Source organism: Atractosteus spatula, unplaced genomic scaffold, assembly GCF_055471065.1.
Source record: "Atractosteus spatula isolate fAtrSpa1 unplaced genomic scaffold, fAtrSpa1.hap1 Scaffold_8, whole genome shotgun sequence".
In the NCBI taxonomy this organism is placed as follows: Eukaryota; Metazoa; Chordata; class Actinopteri; order Semionotiformes; family Lepisosteidae; genus Atractosteus; species Atractosteus spatula.
Window position 1 is genome coordinate 287,319 of NW_028296912.1, and position 20,513 is coordinate 307,831.

A 20,513-nucleotide genomic window follows, 5' to 3' on the forward strand; every position below is an offset into this window, starting at 1 on the left:
TAATGATGTGCATGAACAAAGGTATACTGCAATTTTCCTTAGATACGCGATTAATGCTTCGTAGGAGGAGGCGGTCTTTTCCTCTTGTCTAACAGTCTGTCCACAAACAAAACATTCCTGTTAGACAAGAGGAATTGAAAAAAAACAATTTTGTCAATGAAAACCGGTGTGTGTGTCTCTCCCTGCTGGATGTCCCTCTCACAAACTGCTGAATGAATAAAATAATTTTATTGAAAACGCGTTTGCGATTGTCTGGTATTTAATTTGGTCCCTTTTAACTGTTTTTCGATCTACTGTATTGCTTTGAGATGCCACTTTTAAAGGCGATATGTAAAATAAAGTTTTTTATTATTGTTATAGAGAAACATGATCAGATTTTCCCTGGTTCAGAAAAAAGTTCTAAAGTGCTACACATAACTTTCTTAATTCGATGTATTTAAAGCAGTGAACTGCTGTAGGTGTCACATAACATTCAGAAATACAATCACGTATTTGACAAATAAAAACGATTATAATCTAATCCTTCCACATTTGATCCCAAAATCCCAAGAAATATAAATCTTGACGGGTAGAAAGCTATGCTGAAAGTTTATTAAGATACTTAGAAGACAAAGATACTGTATCAATTTATGTTGCATTAGCCTGATTATGATTAAAAAACACATATAATTAAACACGCGTTTGCGATTTAAATCAGAACACGATTTAAATCAATATAAATGTTTATATTGTAACGCATACTGTCCAGCCTCCATTTCTCTATAAAAATTTACTCTGTTGCACACACACACACAATAGAAGCAGGAGCCACTGTCAGGAGGGAAGATATGTTCAAAATATCGCAAATATCGATCATGTTGCGATATTTTGAAATATAAAAGTCAATTGATTGTCCATAATATCGCTATTCTATTTTTTCGAAGAAATGTTTGTTAAAAGAAGAGTCTAGCACCAGCTGGATTCGAACACACAACCTGCCAGCTGGTAGTCACGCACCTAGACCAGTCGGCTACAAGACAGCACACATGAACAGGCAGGCGAAACAGCCCTACACAGCCCTGTCGCAGCACACGAATACCGTTATTAAATTCTTTAGATACGCGATTCCATATTATATTAGCAGAAAAGCTTAAAACTACCACTTTTTCACACGCTATTTCACATGCTAGTTAAATACTTCGATGCTTAAAATCGTTAGGGAGAAATGGAATACTGGTGTGTATTTTTTTCTTTAAAGTACCAAGACCAGCTATATACTGTATGTTTATGTTCCAAAATTAATATCATTTATGGCCTTCACACGCGTTACAGTATGCTCCTATTCTTTTTATGCTCAGCTACTAAGATTTCCCTTCAGTGGTAAAATTCAATATCTACAACGGGCACAGCAAAGACGTTTACTGTACTGTAAGTCTTTCTACGACAGACCAACGGACCACGAGTGCCCCTGTTGGTCAACCAATCACGTACTGCGGTGCCACGCGTCATCTTGCGTCACACTGAGCGACGCCACCTGCGGTACGTGTCTGTAACGCGCACTTTGAATGGCTGCATCTGTATAAGGAGGATAAGGATTTTGAAGTTGACTCGAAATCTGATAGGTAACCAGTGCAAGGACTTGAAAACAGGTGTAATGCATCCCTGATAGGATTCTTGCTGTCATATTCTGAACATATTGAAGATTGCTCAGTGTGGATTTAATTTCCCCAGTGAACAGGATGTGCATTTATTAATTCTAGAAAAAAAGCTTTTCTTGATTTCTCTAGTTCCCTTTAAAATAAACTATTATTCCGCAATGCAGAGTATTACATGGCCAGTATTTACACATGATATTTGTGATTTAAAGAAATTAACACAAGCAGCTTTTGGAGATTTAAGTGTTGGCTGAGTTATTGCAGGATAAAAGACTAGAGATGTTGGCAAGAAGAAGATAATTTGGGGAAAGCTGAGGAATACACTTATAACAAGAACACTTCCTAATGGGGTTAGGCATACTTTTGATGAAGATGATGAAGTTAACAGACTATATGTTTACATAGATACTGAAATAAGGATTGTATTTTAGATTATGTGTAGTTGCTGGCATTGAACTGTGTGTTGGATGCACATGAATTGAAGGAATGGGCAAACATAGCTGATGCGGATCCACAGAGCCAGCATATTAAGATGTTTATAATTAGAGGCAATTTGTTTAAATAACTAGGTATGGATACTGATGTGCAAGAGAGGTGGAAAGGCTGTTTCCTTAAGCCAGCACTATAAAATATTTTATTCTCAGTGAGATGCTGCCATTTCATCGTGGGTTTCTAACACTGTGTATAGTTCCATCCACACAGTGCCTTTACTTCCATCCATTTCTAATCTCTTTATCCAGTACAGAGGATTTGGAGCCTATCCCAGTAAGCAACGGACACAAGGCAGAATACACCCTGGACATAGCGCCAGTCCATCACAGGACAGACAGACACAAACACACACACACCAGGGCCAGTTTTCCCATAAACCAATTAACTTACCAGTATGTTTCGGAGTGCGAGAGGGAGTCATATCACACATATGGAGAAAAACCATGTAACCCAGAGAGAACATGTAAACCCCACACACACAGGATGGCAGAAATTGAACCTAAAACCCCAGTGCTGCAAGATAGCAATGCTAACCACTTCGCCACCATTATAAATGGATGGGTATCTTAGTTATCTTTCTGGTTCACAGGTTTGCATGCATAATTTAATTTTGAAAGCCACTGAGACATCAGGTACTACTGTTGTATTTATGAAAAAGAAACAAAACAAAAAACATACTAACAACTGTGCCATCCTACTCCTTAGTTAATACATTTTATTATTCATAAACAGTTAACATTGTTAGCAAAATATTTTGAATTATATTTAACCCTATTTTTTCTTTAGTTTTGTATTTAACTTATTATATGATAGTCAGACTTAATGTATATTTGAACAATGAAAATATATTTTTACAAGATGCGGGGGAAAGTGCAACAGCTTATTACAGTGCTAAATTTAATATTATTGATTGCTAATAGTTTATGCTAACACCTAACTTTCTTAATTAGATGTATTTAAAACAGTGAACTAAGTGTAACATACTATTCAGAAATACAATCGAAAATAGTTTTGTGGTGTTTGTATGGATGAAACGTTTCTAAAATGTATAACGTAACAAAATTAAAGACGATTAAAATCTGTAATCTTTCCACTTGTAATGTCATTAGACAGAACAACACGTTTCTGGTTTGTTTTAATTAGTATTAGTTAGTAGTTAGTAGTTTTAATTTAATTAGTATTGCAATTCGCACTGATTCCCTTGCGAAGATATGGACTTAAGAATATTCGTGCCTGGTCAAAAAATGGCATTAAGTACTTAAAATTAATATGGTTAATAATAGTAAACTGTAACATGCTGTAACAAGATCGGTTAAACTGCGAAGAAAATGCTTTCAGAGGAAATGTTTCAGGTGTGAAGAACATAGATCTCCAATGCAATTTCAACCAAACCTGTTCGCACACACCCTGCCCCCACTACCATTAGAATATACACAAAGCACTGAAATCTTTCGAGCTAATGATCAGGTGACCCGAGAGAGAGCGAGAGAAACACCAAGGGGTGCGGAACCAGGGAACTATTTACATGGAAAACGGGCGATCTCCCCAGACTGTCCGCCCGTTTCACTGTTACCTGGATACCTCTTTATTTAGAACTCACAAACACTGATTTTTAGTTTCGAAGGATTCAAGTAGGGTTTTAGATGAAAGGCAGCGACCTTAATCAAGCCCAAATCATAATTGAACCCATTCAGAGCCTACATTACATTTTAGCGTTTCATTCTGAGCAGAAGACCCTCACACCTGAAGAAGGCTTGTGTTTTCTCTCTTCTCTTTTAAGCATGTGTACAATGTGTAATACAATTACAATGTGTAATTACAATGCGAATCGTATGAGGGTGGGGGGGAGGTGTCTTTTGCTGGAAATCTCGCCTGCTTCTACTTTACGAGTACAACCCCCTCTCTGCCGGAGTGCTGGCTGTGACGAATTAAACCGGTTTCACAGGTTTCAATCACAGACCATGTGACATGGGAGTCAGGAAACTAACACACAGCGCCACCGGATTTGATAACACTATAAAAACGCTATAAAATAATGTGACTAGGCACAGAACAAGTTTACAGCACAGTACAATAATAAATGCTGACCATGACTTTAGAAGCATAAATTGCCTTACACTCAATTTAAACACAAGCTGTCTTTAGCCCTCTAAGCTGGTTCATACAGAAATGTAGAGATCCAGGCTCAGAACACACAGCTTCATTAGCGAATACATATGCAGGACAACTAGAGAAGACGTTTTACAGAGGATGGATTTTTAGAAACATCCCATCAGTGACATCACTGAAGTCAACTCCTAGGTACTGTAACTGTCGTGTGGATAGTTTCACAAGAATCAGACAAAGGTTTAAGCATCGCTTGTTCTAGATAAAACTGCAAAAAAAACAACAACAACCCATAATGTACTTCTTTGCGGCTCTGTTTGCCCAAATCATATATTCACAACGTGAAATCTAGAAAATAATATTACGTAACCAAAATCCGCAATATGGAAACAGAACCTGTGTAATTGTTGATAGATGATGTACTCGTAACATTTTTTCAAGACGAACTACATTTAAAAAATGACTTGTATGTACTTGATATCTCTAATCAATCCACGGGTCCCAGCACAAAACGAAACTAAAACGCATACCGTTTCGCGCTTCTTATTAGTTGCTCAAAAGTAATTTGACCGTATGAAATGCATAATATAAACCTAGAAACATATACGTGAGCAGTACTTAAGCACTGTAGTATCGGTGTTAAGACATACCTCTCAAATACTGTAAATCAAGTTAAAAATATCTCAAGACCGATTCTGGTCATAATGAAACCATGTTTCGTGTATGTTTTCTTTAAAGTACCGAGACCAGCCATATTTTTTTTTTTTTTTTTTTTTTTTATTAGAAACGTATAAAACATACAAAACAGCAAAAAAGACCCATCACACAAAAAAATCAACCCACATGTTACTCAAAAAACACAGAAAACAACATTCAAAAACCCACACCTCTGAAAACCCAAGCAAAATACAATTTCCTTAACCCCGCCTCAAATGCAAATCAAAACCCACCCCCACATCTGAAAAAACAAAACATTCACCAAAACCATACCGACTTTTACTATACAAAACATAATAATCACCCCAACGAAAATAGCCCCTTCCACCTCTCCTTGGCTGCCGCAAAACCCCACCTCAGAATATCCCATTTTACCCGACATGCTATATCATATTTCACTTTATGCACGACAGCGGCTGGTGCTCCACTGACCCCATGCTCAGTGAGGTCTTTGCGTGATGCCCACAGATGATATTTTACAAACCTGATCACCAGCCATAACAAAAAATTGATCCCCCATCTCCTTGTTTTTGGGATTCCACGCAGTATAACTTGTCTGGACACCACAAAGTCTAGTTTCACCTGCGTTAAAAGGCCCCCACACTGGTCCCATACCCTCTGTGCAAACCCACAATCCCATAAAACGTGTGCGATGGACTCGGTTTCTTGGCAGTCAGTGCGTGGGCACTTGTCCTGCCTGGAGAGACCATGTCTGTGTAAAGTCTCTCGGACTGGAAGTCTGTTCCACACCACCAACCAATTGAGGTCCTTCAGCTTATTTTCCAGCCCTACCGATTGCGTCTGCCTCCACACCTCTCCCGGAACTCCCACAATAGCCGGCTCCTCCTTTGCAGTAGCCAGCTGGTACAGTGCCTTGTGGTCCAGCAGTGCTGTACCTTCCTTAGCATCCGGGTGCTTTTTTAGCCATTGTACCGCATGTTTATAATACCATGGCAGCCTTTCTGCCTTGGGTGTTGTGTTTGTCCACACTACCAAATGTTTTACTGCAGAGGCAAACCACAAGTGTGCAAAGGGGACGCACAGGTGGTCCGGACTCTCCTTCAGAAGTCTGCACAGCCCCGAGATGAAAAGTGAGTCCAATTTCACCGGCAGGTCCGGCACCGCCCGACCTCCTTCCTCCACCGGCCTGTGCATATCCACCCGCTTGATGTACTCATATCCTCCGCCCCAAATGAAGCGGAAGATGGTCCTCACCAGCTCTCTACGGAACCTGGGAGGCAGCGGGAAAACACAGGCCAGATGGATGAGCAACGGCAATATATCCACCTTCACTACCAGGACTTTTCCTACCAGTGTCAAATGCCTACTCTGCCACAAACCTAACTTCTGATTCACTTTTGAGATCTTACTCCTCCAGTTAATTGTGGCAGAGTCAGCAGTATGGAAACTGACCCCCAAGATCTTCACGGGCCCTGTCTCTAGTTTGAGACCTCCTACCACATCCTGCCTGTTCTTCCATCTGCCAAAATATTTGACGGTGCACTTGCTGAGATTAAGCAGTGCACCCGTTCCTGCAGCCATGGCGTCCGCTATCTGCAGAACCCGAGTGAGAGACCTGTCAGTGGTAAGAAACAAAGTTACATCGTCTGCGTAAGCCATCAGCTTTGCCTGTGCTCCACCGCTACCCGGGACTAGTACACCCTCCACCCAAGGGTCACTCTGGATTCGTCGCAAAAGGGGCTCCAGGTATAGCACGTAGAGGAGAGGGGACAAGGGACACCCCTGCCTCACCCCACGGCTAACCACGAACCCCATCCCCAACCTTCCATTCACACATACCCTTGAGATGACCCCGTTATATAAAATCCTGAGCCATCGGATAAAAGTTCCACCAATCCCTAGTCTCTTTAAAACCTCCCAAAGGAAGGGATGACACACTCTGTCAAAGGCTTTACTTTGATCTAAGCTTACCAGAATGAGCTCCAAGCCCCTTTCCTCCACCCATTCAATGATGTCTCTCACCAACTGGAGATTCCAGGCTAGTTTCCTTCCTTCCACACTGCAGGTCTGATCCCTGCAGACCAGACCCGGCATCACCTTCCTCAGCCGCCTACTCAGCACCCTGGCCAGGATCTTATAGTCAGTGCAGAGCAATTGGATCGGCCTCCAGTTTTCCAGGTCCTCCTTGTCCCCTTTCTTAAAAATCAAAGACAGAACTCCAGTTTTCATAGTTCCCGTTAACTCCCCTGACTCTAAGATTTCGTTAAAAACTTCGAGCAGGATAGGCTGCAGTTTATCCCAAAACACCACGTAAAAATCAATGGGCAAGCCATCAATTCCGGGAGCCGTCCCCCTCCGCATCCCTGCCATGGCTTCCCTTAGTTCCTCACCCGAAAGCTCTCCCTCCAGTTCAGGCATGCCCTCCTCTACCGTCACTATTCCCGCCAACCACTCCTCCCACAAGTCAGTGTCCACTGGTTTCCCCGAGAACAGTTCCCTGTAAAAATCCGAGGCACACCTGACCATATCTGCTGGGTCAGAGGTAACGGAACCGTCTTTTTGCTTTAGGCCCTCCACCAAAGTTCTGGCTTGCCGAGAACGCACCGAGCCGAAAAACATAGCCGAGCATTTCTCATCCTTTTCCCTCCAATTTCCCTTCGCTCTAAAGAGAAAATCGTTGGCTCGCGCCAACCACCACTCTTTCATCCGAAGCCTGATCTCCGCCGCCTTCGGTGCGTCAAAAGAGCCTCCCTGATTAAATCCCTCATAGAGGGTCTGTAACTCCTGTTGGAGCTGATCTAAATCCTCCCTCTCCTTCCGTCTCCTGTCTCGGCAATATTTGACCGATTCCTTGCATATAACTCTTTTACACATCTCCCACCAATTGACAGCGGACAGATATTTCCATCTCTGACTGCAGAGACTTTCAATCAGGCCAGATATCCTGCTTCTGTACTCAACCTCGGACAACACCTTAACATTTAGCCTCCAGTAACCTGATCTGGGGCCTGGGTCATCCGAGGTCAGACAGGCAGACAGCAACATGTGGTCAGAAAACCATACAGGAACAATTTGTCCTACCGTAGACCGTCCACTTAGGGTAGTGAAGATGTAATCCAGTCTCCTGAAGATATCCTTGCCGTTGCTCCAAGTAAACTGTTTAGAGGCCGGGCCCGAGATGTTAAGGCCGTCCTGCAATTTAAAATGACTCACCAACTCTCTCAGGGCTCGCGCCCCTGCCCTATTTGTGTCACCAATATCGACATTAAAATCCCCGCCCATCACCACCGTTCTGTTGGTAAATAGGAGTGGCTCGATCTTTCTTATAAAATCTGCCTGAAGGCGCCTTTCAGCCGGTCCATACACCGCTATCAGGCGCACTTTCAGGCCGTCCCACACCCCATCCACTACCAATAAACGCCCCGGAACAACCACACAAACCTCACCCCCCACAAAATTTGACACCCCACATAAAATCCCGATGCCTGAAGAGTGCACCCCTCCAATGCTCCACCAGGACTCTCCTTTTTGCCATTCTTTCTTAAAATCCGCTACATCCTTCTGTGACCCCAAATGAACCTCCTGAACAAAACAAAAGCCGAACTGGCGACTCGCAAGGTCTTTGAAGACGCCAGTCCGCTTCGCAGGGTTCCTCAAACCCCTCACATTTACCGTACAAATAATACGACTCATGGCGGGTCATGAGAAGTTTGTACCCTAGTCTCCTCTTCCTGGCTAACCTCTGAGTTATCTGTCTCAGCTGATGTTGAATCGCTCTCCCCCTCCCCGGAGTGCTGCAAGCTCCCCTCCCCCGAGGAAGATGACTCGCTCTCGGGATCCCCGGGTACCTGCGGGTGAGCCGTCTGTTCTATCTCTTTTAAACTCCCTACCTCCATCTCACTTCCCTCACTAGCCACTACCGGCTCACCTTGACCTGGAGGAAGTGGCTCCTCGCTCACCTCCACCTCCTCTGATTCCTCAGGGGCGACTGAAACGGCAGAAAGAGTACCCCCCTCCACCTCCAATCCCTCCCCTGACCTTTCCCCCCTTGCTTTTCCCCTCCCCGCCACCTCCTCTCCTTTCATTCCCGTCACTCCACCCGCACCCTCCACCTTTTCGAAACCAGGCTCGAGGGATTTCCCGGATGCTACCCCCTCCCGGCTACTGTCTTCCTCCACTCCATCTGAATCGCTGCCTAAAGTCTCAATAGGCAGCCCCCGGAAACGATTTTGCAACCCCAACTTGGCGCGTCGCAAATCAGGGCCCTTCGGCCCTCTCCCTCCCTTCCTCTTTGTAGACCTACTTAAAACCGGGGACCAGCTCGGGGACTCTGGTCGGCCTTCTGGGACCATATCAGCCCAGGACCTGGACTCTGGGTGTTCGTCACCCGCTTCACCCGCCCCCTCTGCTGCTTGCCCTGGTCCACCCTTATCCCCCTCCTTAGTTTTCCCCACAGTCCCGAAAAACATAAACGGACCACCGGAGGGTCCTGGTAATTCCAGTCTCGGATCCTTCGGGGGAGCCTTCACAATGTCCGCAAAGCTCTTCTGCTTTCTGGGACACGAGCGATACACGTGACCCGCTGACCCACACAGATCACATGTCAGTACCTGTCCGCAGTTCTTCGCCTCGTGTCCCTCCGCACCGCACCTCCTGCAAAAACCTCCTGGGCAGTTCGCTGCAATGTGTCCCTGTTGCAAACACTTTTTACATGTCAGGGGCTGCCCTGGGTAGAAAAGGTAGCCCCTGTTTGACCCGATATTAAAGTAGGCAGGGGGATGCAAAACGCCCTCCTCTCCAGACGGCTGAGGTCGGAGCCTGACCAAATACCTCCTCCTCCCGGTCCAGACCCCCGCCTCGTCCACCACTTTGCTGCCGGCCCCTTGAATGTCCACAAACCTGGTTAAATACATCACAATGTCTCGCTCAGGCAACAACGTGTTAAACAGGTGGACGGTAAGCGTCCTCAGCTCCCTCGCAAAGAGAGGCTCCATCAAAAACAAAGACATCGGAAAAGAATTTTTCCCGGATTGCGCCTTCTGCCACACAGTCTCGCACAACTTGTCCGACTCCATTGTCAAATCAAAAATACCTTTCCCCGGGAAATCCTGCAAACTAGTGATATCCTTGACCTTAATCCCAAGTCCATGAAACAAAATGTCTCTTTCAAACTTGTCCCTCTTCATCCAGGTAGCCTTATCTTCCGCCGTCTTCACCACGAAGCGCACTGTGCGCCGCATCTGTCCCTCACGGGACAGAGGGTGCCCAGCCGCCAGGTCGCGGGTCCACTCACCCGCCGCCGCCGTCGTCGCCGCCGCCGCCGCCATCAGGAAGCCCCACTTCGCCCCCTGGGCTCAACCCAGGGCGACTACCCGTGGTAGCTTGGAATCCGCGGCCTCCGTCCTCCTCCGGCAGGTTGGTTCTCCTCCCTCTGGTTGGTCCTCGATCTCCCTCCTCTCCGCCGCCGTCACCGCCGTCGTCTTCTCCGTCTTCTCCGTCGTCGTCTTCTCGTCCCCCAGCCAAGTCATCAAGCCGCGGGCCTGCCACGTACTTTCCGATCTTAGCCAGAAGGCCGAGAAGCGATCACCGAGACCAGCCATATACTCTATGTTTATGTTCCAAAATTAATATCGTTTATGGCCTTCACACGCGTTGCAGTATGCTCCTATTCTTTTTATGCTCAGCTACTAAGATTTCCCTTCAGTGGTAAAATCAGATATGAATATTCAATACTTAAATGGGCACAGTTAAGACATTAAATATACATATACATACTGTATACAGTACAGTTTTCATACGGTAATATGTTTATGTTCCTAAATCAATCTCTTTTATGAGCATGTGAAAGGCATGGTGAATCGATTCTCAAAAATTACTGTACTTTGCATGATTGGAAACAAATGCGTGATTGCGAAATGCTGTGGTGTTACTTTTACAAAGACGGTCAATGAAAAAAAGAATGTTGACCAGGGCAATACTTTGAGTTTACACTTACAGCTTGTCCAAGGTCATTCATTATTAATACTATTAGTAATATCTTCGTTAAAGACTTTAATGGCCACAGCTCAAACATGAGAGGTTGAGCTTTATTAGCTCCACCTTGCGGAAATTCCGGATACTATTATTTTGCTTGTCGTATTATAGGAGAATTTACGGTAACTCGCGGTATTTACCGGTAGCTTGCGGTAGACTGCGTACAGGGTACCGCAAAATAATGCGGTATCGCCCGCGCATTTTGAATGGCTGCATCTGTAGGCTGCCAAAAGTCTCCGAAACCAAATTTTGATAGCAGAAAATTCTCACTCGTCCAGAAGTTCCCTTGGGACCCAACATCCAGCACAGAGTGGTAAAAAAGCGTCTTTTTTGGAGCCCCTTGCAGCGTGCATTGGTGGTTCAGTGGTAGAATTCTCGCCTGCCATGCGGGAGGCCCGGGTTCAATTCCCGGCCAATGCAGTGGCTTTTGCAGCGAGCGGCTCCATCACTTGCATCCCCTTTCAACTCGCAACTGAAAACCCACTAAAGCTTAGAAGGTGTGAACCAGGTCAGTACCCGGATGAGGGTGACCTACAGGGAAAAGCAAAGCTTACAGCTGGAAGCGGTGTTAATGGAGCCAGCTGTGGGGTGCTCACCCTGAGGTCTGTGCGGGTCCCAATGCCCCAGTATAGTGACGGAGACGCTGTGTGGTAAAAGGCGCCGTCTTTTGGATGAGATGTAAAACCGAGGTCATAGCTCTCTGTGGTCATTAAAAGTGACCACCAAAACCTTTGACAAAAGCTCTTGGTAATTGATGGTCTTCAATAATGCTTCTCCTTTAGGTACATTTGAAATCAGCTAAAAAATGCTGTGAAATGGGGGGGCACTTCAGGCCAGTGTAGGATTTGGGTTACAAGAACCATTAAACAGCACGAGAAAGCCCGTACACTGAATCGCAGGGCTTTCTATTCAAAGAAGGACAAAAGAAACTTCCCTGAATTCCATTTTTTGCAGCACAGAGAAGACAGCGGGCACGAGGCCTGTTAGCTCAGTTGGTTAGAGCGTGGTGCTAATAACGCCAAGGACGCGGGTTCGATCCCCGTTCGGGCCAGGTAGTCTCCTCCTCTCTTGCCAAAACCCGTTGCTTTCTTGCTGTGGTGAGATTGGTGGTAATTCAAAGACGCCACATACTGCCGACAGACGAGAGTGTTGTGGGAGACGAGAGAAGTGATGGAAGATTGAAGAGTGTCCTAGGTGGAGCCAAGATAAAGTGTCACAATTGCATAGGGGAGAATTTCAAATGTTTAAGATGGTAAAAATAACCGGAAGTGATCCCCCAGTCCGGCACAGTCTGATGTACTTCTGTCATATAAAGTGAAACTAGATGTCGAACTGGAGCCTCACTTATGTAAATTTGCAATATTTGCATAAGTGAGGCACCAGTTATACATCTAGTTTCACTTTAAATGACAAAACTGAAGAGACTTAAAAGAGCTGGAGAGGATTTCTTACAACTTTTGAGCCGGCACAGTTTTCGAAAACGTTTTCTTCACGCTGCACTATACAACACAGACAGCCAAGAGTCTCCAAAACAAAACGAATTGACAGATAGGAGAAAAGTCCCACTCGTCCTAAAGTTCCTAAAATCCAGCACTGAGCGTAAACAAAGTGTTCAAGTAGCGTGGGAATGCTACCCCTAATCCTAGCTGGAGTTTGAGCGTCTGGTTCAGAGTTTGCTCAAGAGTTTACCTTTCACAGATGCGCAAAGATGAATGTTGAGGGTACACGCTTCAAGGCGCCTTACAGTGCAGGGAGTGATTAGAGACGATTCGTGACGTGTGCTCGTTCCCATATACCGTACGCCCCGGGTTGCAGTGCTAGGATGACGTCCAATACCGCTTCGGCACGTAACGGCATTATATTCAAGTGCAGGACATGAGGGTTTTATTTTGTTCGTTTTGTTCTGCTCTGCTTTGCTTTGTTTTGCTTTCCATGGCGTTTGTAAGAGCGTCAATAAAAAGGCGATTCCTGCGTCTAACACGAATGTAAGAGCTATTTCAAGTGCGGCTTCTAAAATGCTTGTAGACATTTGTCTGTTGTTGATTGTTTTTTTGTGTCTAACAAAGTGCCATTTTCCTGTCCGGACGGGGAGACTTTATCATTTCTACATGAAGCAACCCTTAATTCCTCAGAGGCGTGTCTGTCTGCAAGGTTTGTATTTTGGAAAGGTTTTTTTTTTTAACGGAGACGATTTTGAAAAAGATTTACGCCGGCGTCTCGCGATCCATGTGCGATTGTAGCAAGAATGCAGCAATAGCAGCGTTTGCTGTAGTCGTGGCTGAGTGGTTAAGGCGATGGACTACTAATACATTGTGCTCTGCATGCATGGGTTCAAATCACACACTTGTCGCTCTCCATGTCTGACACGTGTGGTACTAGAGCAGTACGTTTTCCAGCGGTGGCTGAACATGGTATAGTAGGCTAACGTTGGTATCAAGCAGTGACAATAACAGTGGTTAAGTGCCGCTACTGCCAAGTGACTCTGGGTTGAGACTGTGTTTCCATTTACTTGCAACGCAAATGGAGAAAGAGATTTTTGACAGTCTCTCGAGAGACTGCGCTAGGTGTTTAGAGATAGACTTTGTCAGTTCCCCCTGGAATCATGGCCTCTCAAATAGTTTGTGATTCCTCTAGACGTTTATACAGTAGAAGCATGGTTCGTGGCTTAAATTCAAGCTGACCAAGACTTAGGAAACGAGTTAGAGGTCTGATGCAGAACTGCGAATTCAGTGAACGGGAACACTACAGTACATTGCACTGCATGTGTGAGGAAAGCTGCCCACTTCAGTCCCTTGTCGACCGAACAGAGGACTGTAAAGGATACCACCAAGAAACTTTAGGATGCTGGTTGGAATTCAGCTCCAAAGAAGCCCCTTTGGATGTTATGTCATCAAAAAGTAAGAACAACGAATCTCCCTTTGATCAAAAGCGCAACAAAACTGTTTTCTGTGGAGCAGGTTTCAGACCCGTAGACCTGTTTTATTTTTAGGGCAGGGCGCATTCCCAAACGCGAATCTCCTGTTTTAGAAATGCTTTGGGCGGCGTGAAGTGAAAATAAGAAATTAACTCCAGATGCACATGGAAGCAATCAAGTGTTTCATCCGAGCTGTTTCAAAGACTGCTCAAGAGCTTTCCTTTCACAGAGGCGCAACGATTAATGATGGCGGTGCACCCTTCAATGCGCCTTACAACTCTAGGGAGTGATTGAGACGATTCGTAGTGTGTGCTCGTTTCCCTATATTCCCCGTGCTGCAGTGGTAGGATGACGTACGTTACTGCTTCGACACGTAACGGCATTATATTCAACTGCAGGAGCTGAGGGCTTTCGTAAGCGCGTAAACCAAAGGCAATTCCTGCGTCTAACACTAATTTAAATGCTTTTCAAAGTGCAGTGTGGTGCAGCTTGTAAAATCCTTGTCCACATTTGTGGTTTGTTGATGTTTTTTCTGTCTGCCAAAGTTGCATTTTGACATCAGGACGGGGAGACTTTATCCTTTGAACGTGAAGCCACCCTTAAACCCTCGGAGGCGTGTCTGTCTGCCGGCACGTATTTTGTCAAAGGTATTTTTTTTTAACGGGGAGCGACTCTGAAAAGGTTTCCCCAGCCACCTCGCACTCGTGTTAGATTATAGGAGGAATGCGGCAGTGGCGAGCTCGCCGTAGTCGTGGCCGAGTGTTTAAGGCGATGGACTCGAAATCTGGTGGGGACTCCCCGCGCAGGTTCAAATCCTGTCGTCTACGGTGGCTGCCGCACGTTGTAGTGTGCCTGCGTGGCAGAGGCGAAGTGCCGCTTCTCCTTTTCTGGTACTATAAAAACGCTAAATCGCTTGGACCCGCTGCCATGGAAATCAATTCTTCAGATAACCACACATTTTGCGTTCGCACGTCTGGTGCTCTACTTATGCCTTTGAAAATCGGATCAATAAAGCTCAAAGAACCGACAAGATAGGTGCTCGTAAAGCACGCAGTAAAGAATTCTTATCAGCGAGGGTTTCAGTGGGTTAACTGAGGAGAAGGCGTGATCGCTAATTGTTGAGTTTTTATTTGGTGTTAGAAACACTCTTACTGTGCATGAAGTGCAACAAATGTAGCCACAGAAATTGCATCGTGCTTTCATTTATGCTATTGCAGACACCAACGTTGCCTAGATAGAAAACCGAAAAAGCCGTGGGTTTGCTTGCCAGTCTGAAGGATCTCTCTTCGAATCTCTATCATTTGTCAATGGAAGTAAAAGGCGCTGCAATCTGATACGTTCACATTCAAACCCTCAGCTGTTGTTCGACTTTATTTCTTGACTAATTACAACTGAGTGTCGCATGAGCAGTTACGTAAACTTGTCTGCTATATTTGAACACAAATGCCGTTCTTCAATTAAAACTAACAGTACATTGTCAGGGACATTCAGTTATATACAAACAAGAGACAGACAGGAGAATATTTCTACCTTTCATGTGGACTACGTGTTGACTTACTGATCGGAATAATTGAAATGTTCGGGTTCATAGCCGATGCAGTGCGTGCTAATTAGAACAGCAACGCTGGGCTCTCAGCACCGTACTGAGCCCAGGTGCAGTTCATTTACATGAAGGAAATCTCGTACTGGGTACGATTACACCCACATACAGTAAGTAGCACAGGCTACTTAGGGAGTAGCCTGATGCGTTTAAAAGTGACCCGAGCCAGGCAGGAGTCGAACCTACAATCTCCTGATCCGTAGTCAGACGCGTTATCCATTGCGCCACTGGCCCTGGTGTCACACTGCACGACTGCAACCCAGTGAGCTCAGCACTGCAACTAGTAAAACATTACCCCCGGTCCATTCTTTTCCAAAAGTGAGAAACACCTGTTTTCTACATTGTGTCTGTTTAAAACCATATCTCTTTAAACCAAACCAAGAGTTTGTCCTTTGCACTGATATTCTGATTCATTTCGATTTCAAAGAAAAAAAAAACACTTTCTTCCAAAGCATCATAAAATTGTCCCTTCTTCCAGACTCTACTTCTCTCTTGTAGTAGTACAGCAGACCTTTCCAGGTGAGCAGATCACAGAGTCCGAAATGAGCTTCCTCCATCCAGCAAAGTACCTGAACATGACTCTGTCATCATAAAAGCACCCCTGTAGTAAAGCAATTAAATCCGAAATCAAGAGGGCAATTGCCTACTGAAGTTCAAGAAGTCATCAATTTTAACCTAGCAACACATTAAAGGCTGCATCTATACAAGTACGATTCTAGAAATGCTCACCAGATTACGTTTTAAGAAGGAACTGCGGCTCAGGTTCCGCCGAGATCTAAACTCGGATGGCAGGATTCAGAGTCCAGAGTTTGGACGGGTGGCGCACAGAGGGTCCATATACTGTAGATCCCTCAGTGATCTTCCGCGTGTTCAAACCGCCAGCGTGTGACTCCCCTGTCCCCGTGACCTCATTGCTCTGCTCTCGCCTGTGTGCAACCGAGCCCGACTCACGGTAAAGTGGAAAAAAAATGCCCTCAACGTGTGATTTACTCTGGAGCGAGGACAGATGTCACCTTCTTATCATTGAACAGGATGTATGTGATGTGGCGACTAGGTTCAATTTTTTATCCTCTTTAAAAGATTAAGGACTGGGTGAGCCTGATTTACCACCCTTTCAGCTAAGAACCCGACGTGCGGACCGTTTAAGCTACGTAGACTCGGTCGTTTAACTCTTCTCCATTAGCAGGGTTAAGGTTAAAGAAAAAACATTGCTGACTTCTTTTTTGTTTTCCAGCCGCGAGCGCTGATTAGCAAGGTTTGCATTTCATGTTTTGCAAGTTGCATTCTAAGAAAAACAAGTCGTTCAAGACAGGAAATGAATACTTGCATTTAATTAAGTCTAGCCGTAGGCGGTTGTCCATAATGACCAGTCCTGTTCGAGAAGACAGAACAAAAAAAGGAACCGCTGGGATTCGGACCCGGGATCTCCTGTTTACTAGGCAGGCGCTTTAACCAACTAAGCCACAGCGCACCAGGAGCGCTGTCCTTTTGCAGCCACTTGGACACACAACTCAGACACATCTGCATTCGCTGTGCGCTCCGCCTGCTCGCTGAGCAAGTTGCCACCTTTACATACAATAGCAACATCGACACCAAGAGAAAGGATGACAAATGGCTTTTAACTGGAACTTTTCATGTCCAAGGAGCTCAATGTGCTTTCCGTGTACAACAGGGCCACTGAACTCCACACCGGCCACTGAAGCACAGCAGTGGCTTGCTGGCTTGACATCTCCCAAGGAAGATGTTGAAATTGCATGTGGAACAGGAAAATGACCCTCGAGTACGAGGGAAAAAAAAGAAAAAGAAAATCTGGAGCGCGCCAACTCATGTCCGGACAGCCTGGTTTCCTTGGCGAGGTGGCCGAGTGGTTAAGGCGATGGACTGCTAATCCATTGTGCTCTGCACGCATGGGTTCGAATCCCATTCTCGTCGCTCTCCATGTCTGACGCGTGTGCCTGTTCAAAGTCGGCCCTCGGTACTAGAGCAGTATGTTTTCCAGCGGTGGCTGAACATGGTATAGTAGGCTAACGTCGGTATCAGTAGTGCAGTGACAGAAACAGTATTTATGTGCTGCTGCTGCCAAGTGGCTCTGGGTTGAGACCGCGTTTTCACTTACTTGCAACACAAACGGCGAAAGCGTTTTTTGACAGTCTCTCGAGAGACTGCGCTAGGTGTTTAGAGATAGACTTTGTCAGTTCCCCCTGGGATGATGGCCTCTCAAATAGTTTGTGATTCCTCTAGACGTTTATACAGTAGAAGGATGGTTCGTGGCTTAAATTCAAGCTGACCAAGACTAAGGAAACGAGTTAGAGGTCTGATGCAGAACTGCGAATTCAGTGAACGGGAACACTACAGTACATTGCACTGTATGTGTGAGGAAAGCTGCCCACTTCAGTCCCTTGTCGACCGAACAGAGAACTGTAAAGGATACCGCCAATAAACTTTAGGATGCTGGTTGGAATCCAACTCCAAAGAAGCCCCTTTGGGTGTTATGTCATCAAAAAGTAAGAACAACGAATCTCCCTTTGATCAAAAGCGCAACAAAACTGTTTTCTGTGGAGCAGGTTTCAGACCCGTAGACCTGTTTTATTTGTAGGGCAGGGCGCATTCCCAAACGCGAATCTCCTGTTTTAGAAATGCTTTGGGCGGCGTGAAGTGAAAATAAGAAATTAACTCCAGATGCACATGGAAGCAATCAAGTGTTTCATCCGAGCTGTTTCAAAGACTGCTCAAGAGCTTTCCTTTCACAGAGGCGCAACGATTAATGATGGCGGTGCACCCTTCAATGCGCCTTACAACTCTAGGGAGTGATTGAGACGATTCGTAGTGTGTGCTCGTTTCCCTATATTCCCCGTGCTGCAGTGGTAGGATGACGTACGTTACTGCTTCGACACGTAACGGCATTATATTCAACTGCAGGAGCTGAGGGCTTTCGTAAGCGCGTAAACCAAAGGCAATTCCTGCGTCTAACACTAATTTAAATGCTTTTCAAAGTGCAGTGTGGTGCAGCTTGTAAAATCCTTGTCCACATTTGTGGTTTGTTGATGTTTTTTCTGTCTGCCAAAGTTGCATTTTGACATCAGGACGGGGAGACTTTATCCTTTGAACGTGAAGCCACCCTTAAACCCTCGGAGGCGTGTCTGTCTGCCGGCACGTATTTTGTCAAAGGTATTTTTTTTTAACGGGGAGCGACTCTGAAAAGGTTTCCCCAGCCACCTCGCACTCGTGTTAGATTATAGGAGGAATGCGGCAGTGGTGAGCTCGCCGTAGTCGTGGCCGAGTGGTTAAGGTGATGGACTCGAAATCTGGTGGGGACTCCCCGCGCAGGTTCAAATCCTGCCGTCTACGGCGTCTGCCGCACGTTGTAGTGTGCCTGCGCGGCAGAGGCGAAGTGCCGCTTCTCCTTTTCTGGTACTATAAAAACGCTAAATCGCTTGGACCCGCTGCCATGGAAATCAATTCTTCAGATAACCACACATTTTGCGTTCGCACGTCTGGTGCTCTACTTATGCCTTTGAAAACCGGATCAATAAAGCTCAGAGAACCGACACGATAGGTGCTCGTAAAGCACGCAGTAAAGAACTCTTATCAGCGAGGGTTTCAGTGGGTTAACTGAGGAGAAGGCGTGATCGCTAATTGTTGAGTTTTTATTTGGTGTTAGAAACACTCTTACTGTGCATGAAGTGCAACAAATGTAGCCACAGAAATTGCATCGTGCTTTCATTTATGCTATTGCAGACACCAACGTTGCCTAGATAGAAAACCGAAAAAGCCGTGGGTTTGCTTGCCGGTCTGAAGGATCTCTCTTCGAATCTTCCATTTGTCAATGGAAGTAAAAGGCGCTGCAATCTGATACGTTCACATTCAAACCCTCAGCTGTTGTTCGACTTTATTTCTTGACTAATTACAACTGAGTGTCGCATGAGCAGTTACGTAAACTTGTCTGCTATATTTGAACACAAATGCCGTTCTTCAATTAAAACTAACAGTACATTGTCAGGGACATTCAGTTATATACAAACAAGAGACAGACAAGAGAATATTTCTACCTTTCATGTGGACTACGTGTTGACTTACTGATCGGAATAATTGAAATGTTCGGGTTCATAGCCGATGCAGTGCGTGCTAATTAGAACAGCAACGCTGGGCTCTCAGCACCGTACTGAGCCCAGGTGCAGTTCATTTACATGAAGGAAATCTCGTACTGGGTACGATTACACCCACATACAGTAAGTAGCACAGGCTACTTAGGGAGTAGCCTGATGCGTTTAAAAGTGACCCGAGCCAGGCAGGAGTCGAACCTACAATCTCCTGATCCGTAGTCAGACGCGTTATCCATTGCGCCACTGGCCCTGTTGTCACACTGCATGACTGCAACCCAGTGAGCTCAGCACTGCAACTAGTAAAACATTACCCCCGGTCCATTCTTTTCCAAAAGTGAGAAACACCTGTTTTCTACATTGTGTCTGTTTAAAACCATATCTCTTTAAACCAAACCAAGAGTTTGTCCTTTGCACTGATATTCTGATTCATTTCGATTTCAAAGAAAAAAAAAACACTTTCTTCCAAAGCATCATAAAATTGTCCCTTCTTCCAGACTCTACTTCTCTCTTGTAGTAGTACAGCAGACCTTTCCAGGTGAGCAGATCACAGAGTCCGAAATGAGCTTCCTCCATCCAGCAAAGTACCTGAACATGACTCTGTCATCATAAAAGCACCCCTGTAGTAAAGCAATTAAATCCGAAATCAAGAGGGCAATTGCCTACTGAAGTTCAAGAAGTCATCAATTTTAACCTAGCAACACATTAAAGGCTGCATCTATACAAGTACGATTCTAGAAATGCTCACCAGATTACGTTTTAAGAAGGAACTGCGGCTCAGGTTCCGCCGAGATCTAAACTCGGATGGCAGGATTCAGAGTCCAGAGTTTGGACGGGTGGCGCACAGAGGGTCCATATACTGTAGATCCCTCAGTGATCTTCCGCGTGTTCAAACCGCCAGCGTGTGACTCCCCTGTCCCCGTGACCTCATTGCTCTGCTCTCGCCTGTGTGCAGC

General features: G+C 45.4%; 7 non-coding genes across 7 annotated transcripts; 5 read left to right on the forward strand and 2 right to left on the reverse strand.

Moving 5' to 3' along the window:
• Positions 1 to 11,292: 11,292 nt before the first annotated feature.
• On the forward strand, positions 11,293 to 11,363 carry trnag-gcc (transfer RNA glycine (anticodon GCC)). The gene has a single exon. It is a non-coding gene; the product is annotated as a tRNA-Gly (tRNA).
• A 557-nt stretch (positions 11,364 to 11,920) lies between these two features.
• On the forward strand, positions 11,921 to 11,994 carry trnai-aau (transfer RNA isoleucine (anticodon AAU)). Its single transcript has one exon. It is a non-coding gene; the product is annotated as a tRNA-Ile (tRNA).
• Positions 11,995 to 14,602: 2,608 nt separating this feature from the next.
• trnas-cga (transfer RNA serine (anticodon CGA)) lies at positions 14,603 to 14,684 on the forward strand. The gene has a single exon. It is a non-coding gene; the product is annotated as a tRNA-Ser (tRNA).
• Positions 14,685 to 15,618: 934 nt separating this feature from the next.
• trnar-acg (transfer RNA arginine (anticodon ACG)) lies at positions 15,619 to 15,691 on the reverse strand. The gene has a single exon. It is a non-coding gene; the product is annotated as a tRNA-Arg (tRNA).
• A 1,616-nt stretch (positions 15,692 to 17,307) lies between these two features.
• trnas-gcu (transfer RNA serine (anticodon GCU)) lies at positions 17,308 to 17,389 on the forward strand. Its single transcript has one exon. It is a non-coding gene; the product is annotated as a tRNA-Ser (tRNA).
• A 1,334-nt stretch (positions 17,390 to 18,723) lies between these two features.
• trnas-cga (transfer RNA serine (anticodon CGA)) lies at positions 18,724 to 18,805 on the forward strand. Its single transcript has one exon. It is a non-coding gene; the product is annotated as a tRNA-Ser (tRNA).
• A 932-nt stretch (positions 18,806 to 19,737) lies between these two features.
• Positions 19,738 to 19,810, reverse strand: trnar-acg (transfer RNA arginine (anticodon ACG)). The gene has a single exon. It is a non-coding gene; the product is annotated as a tRNA-Arg (tRNA).
• Between the last annotated feature and the right edge of the window lie 703 nt (positions 19,811 to 20,513).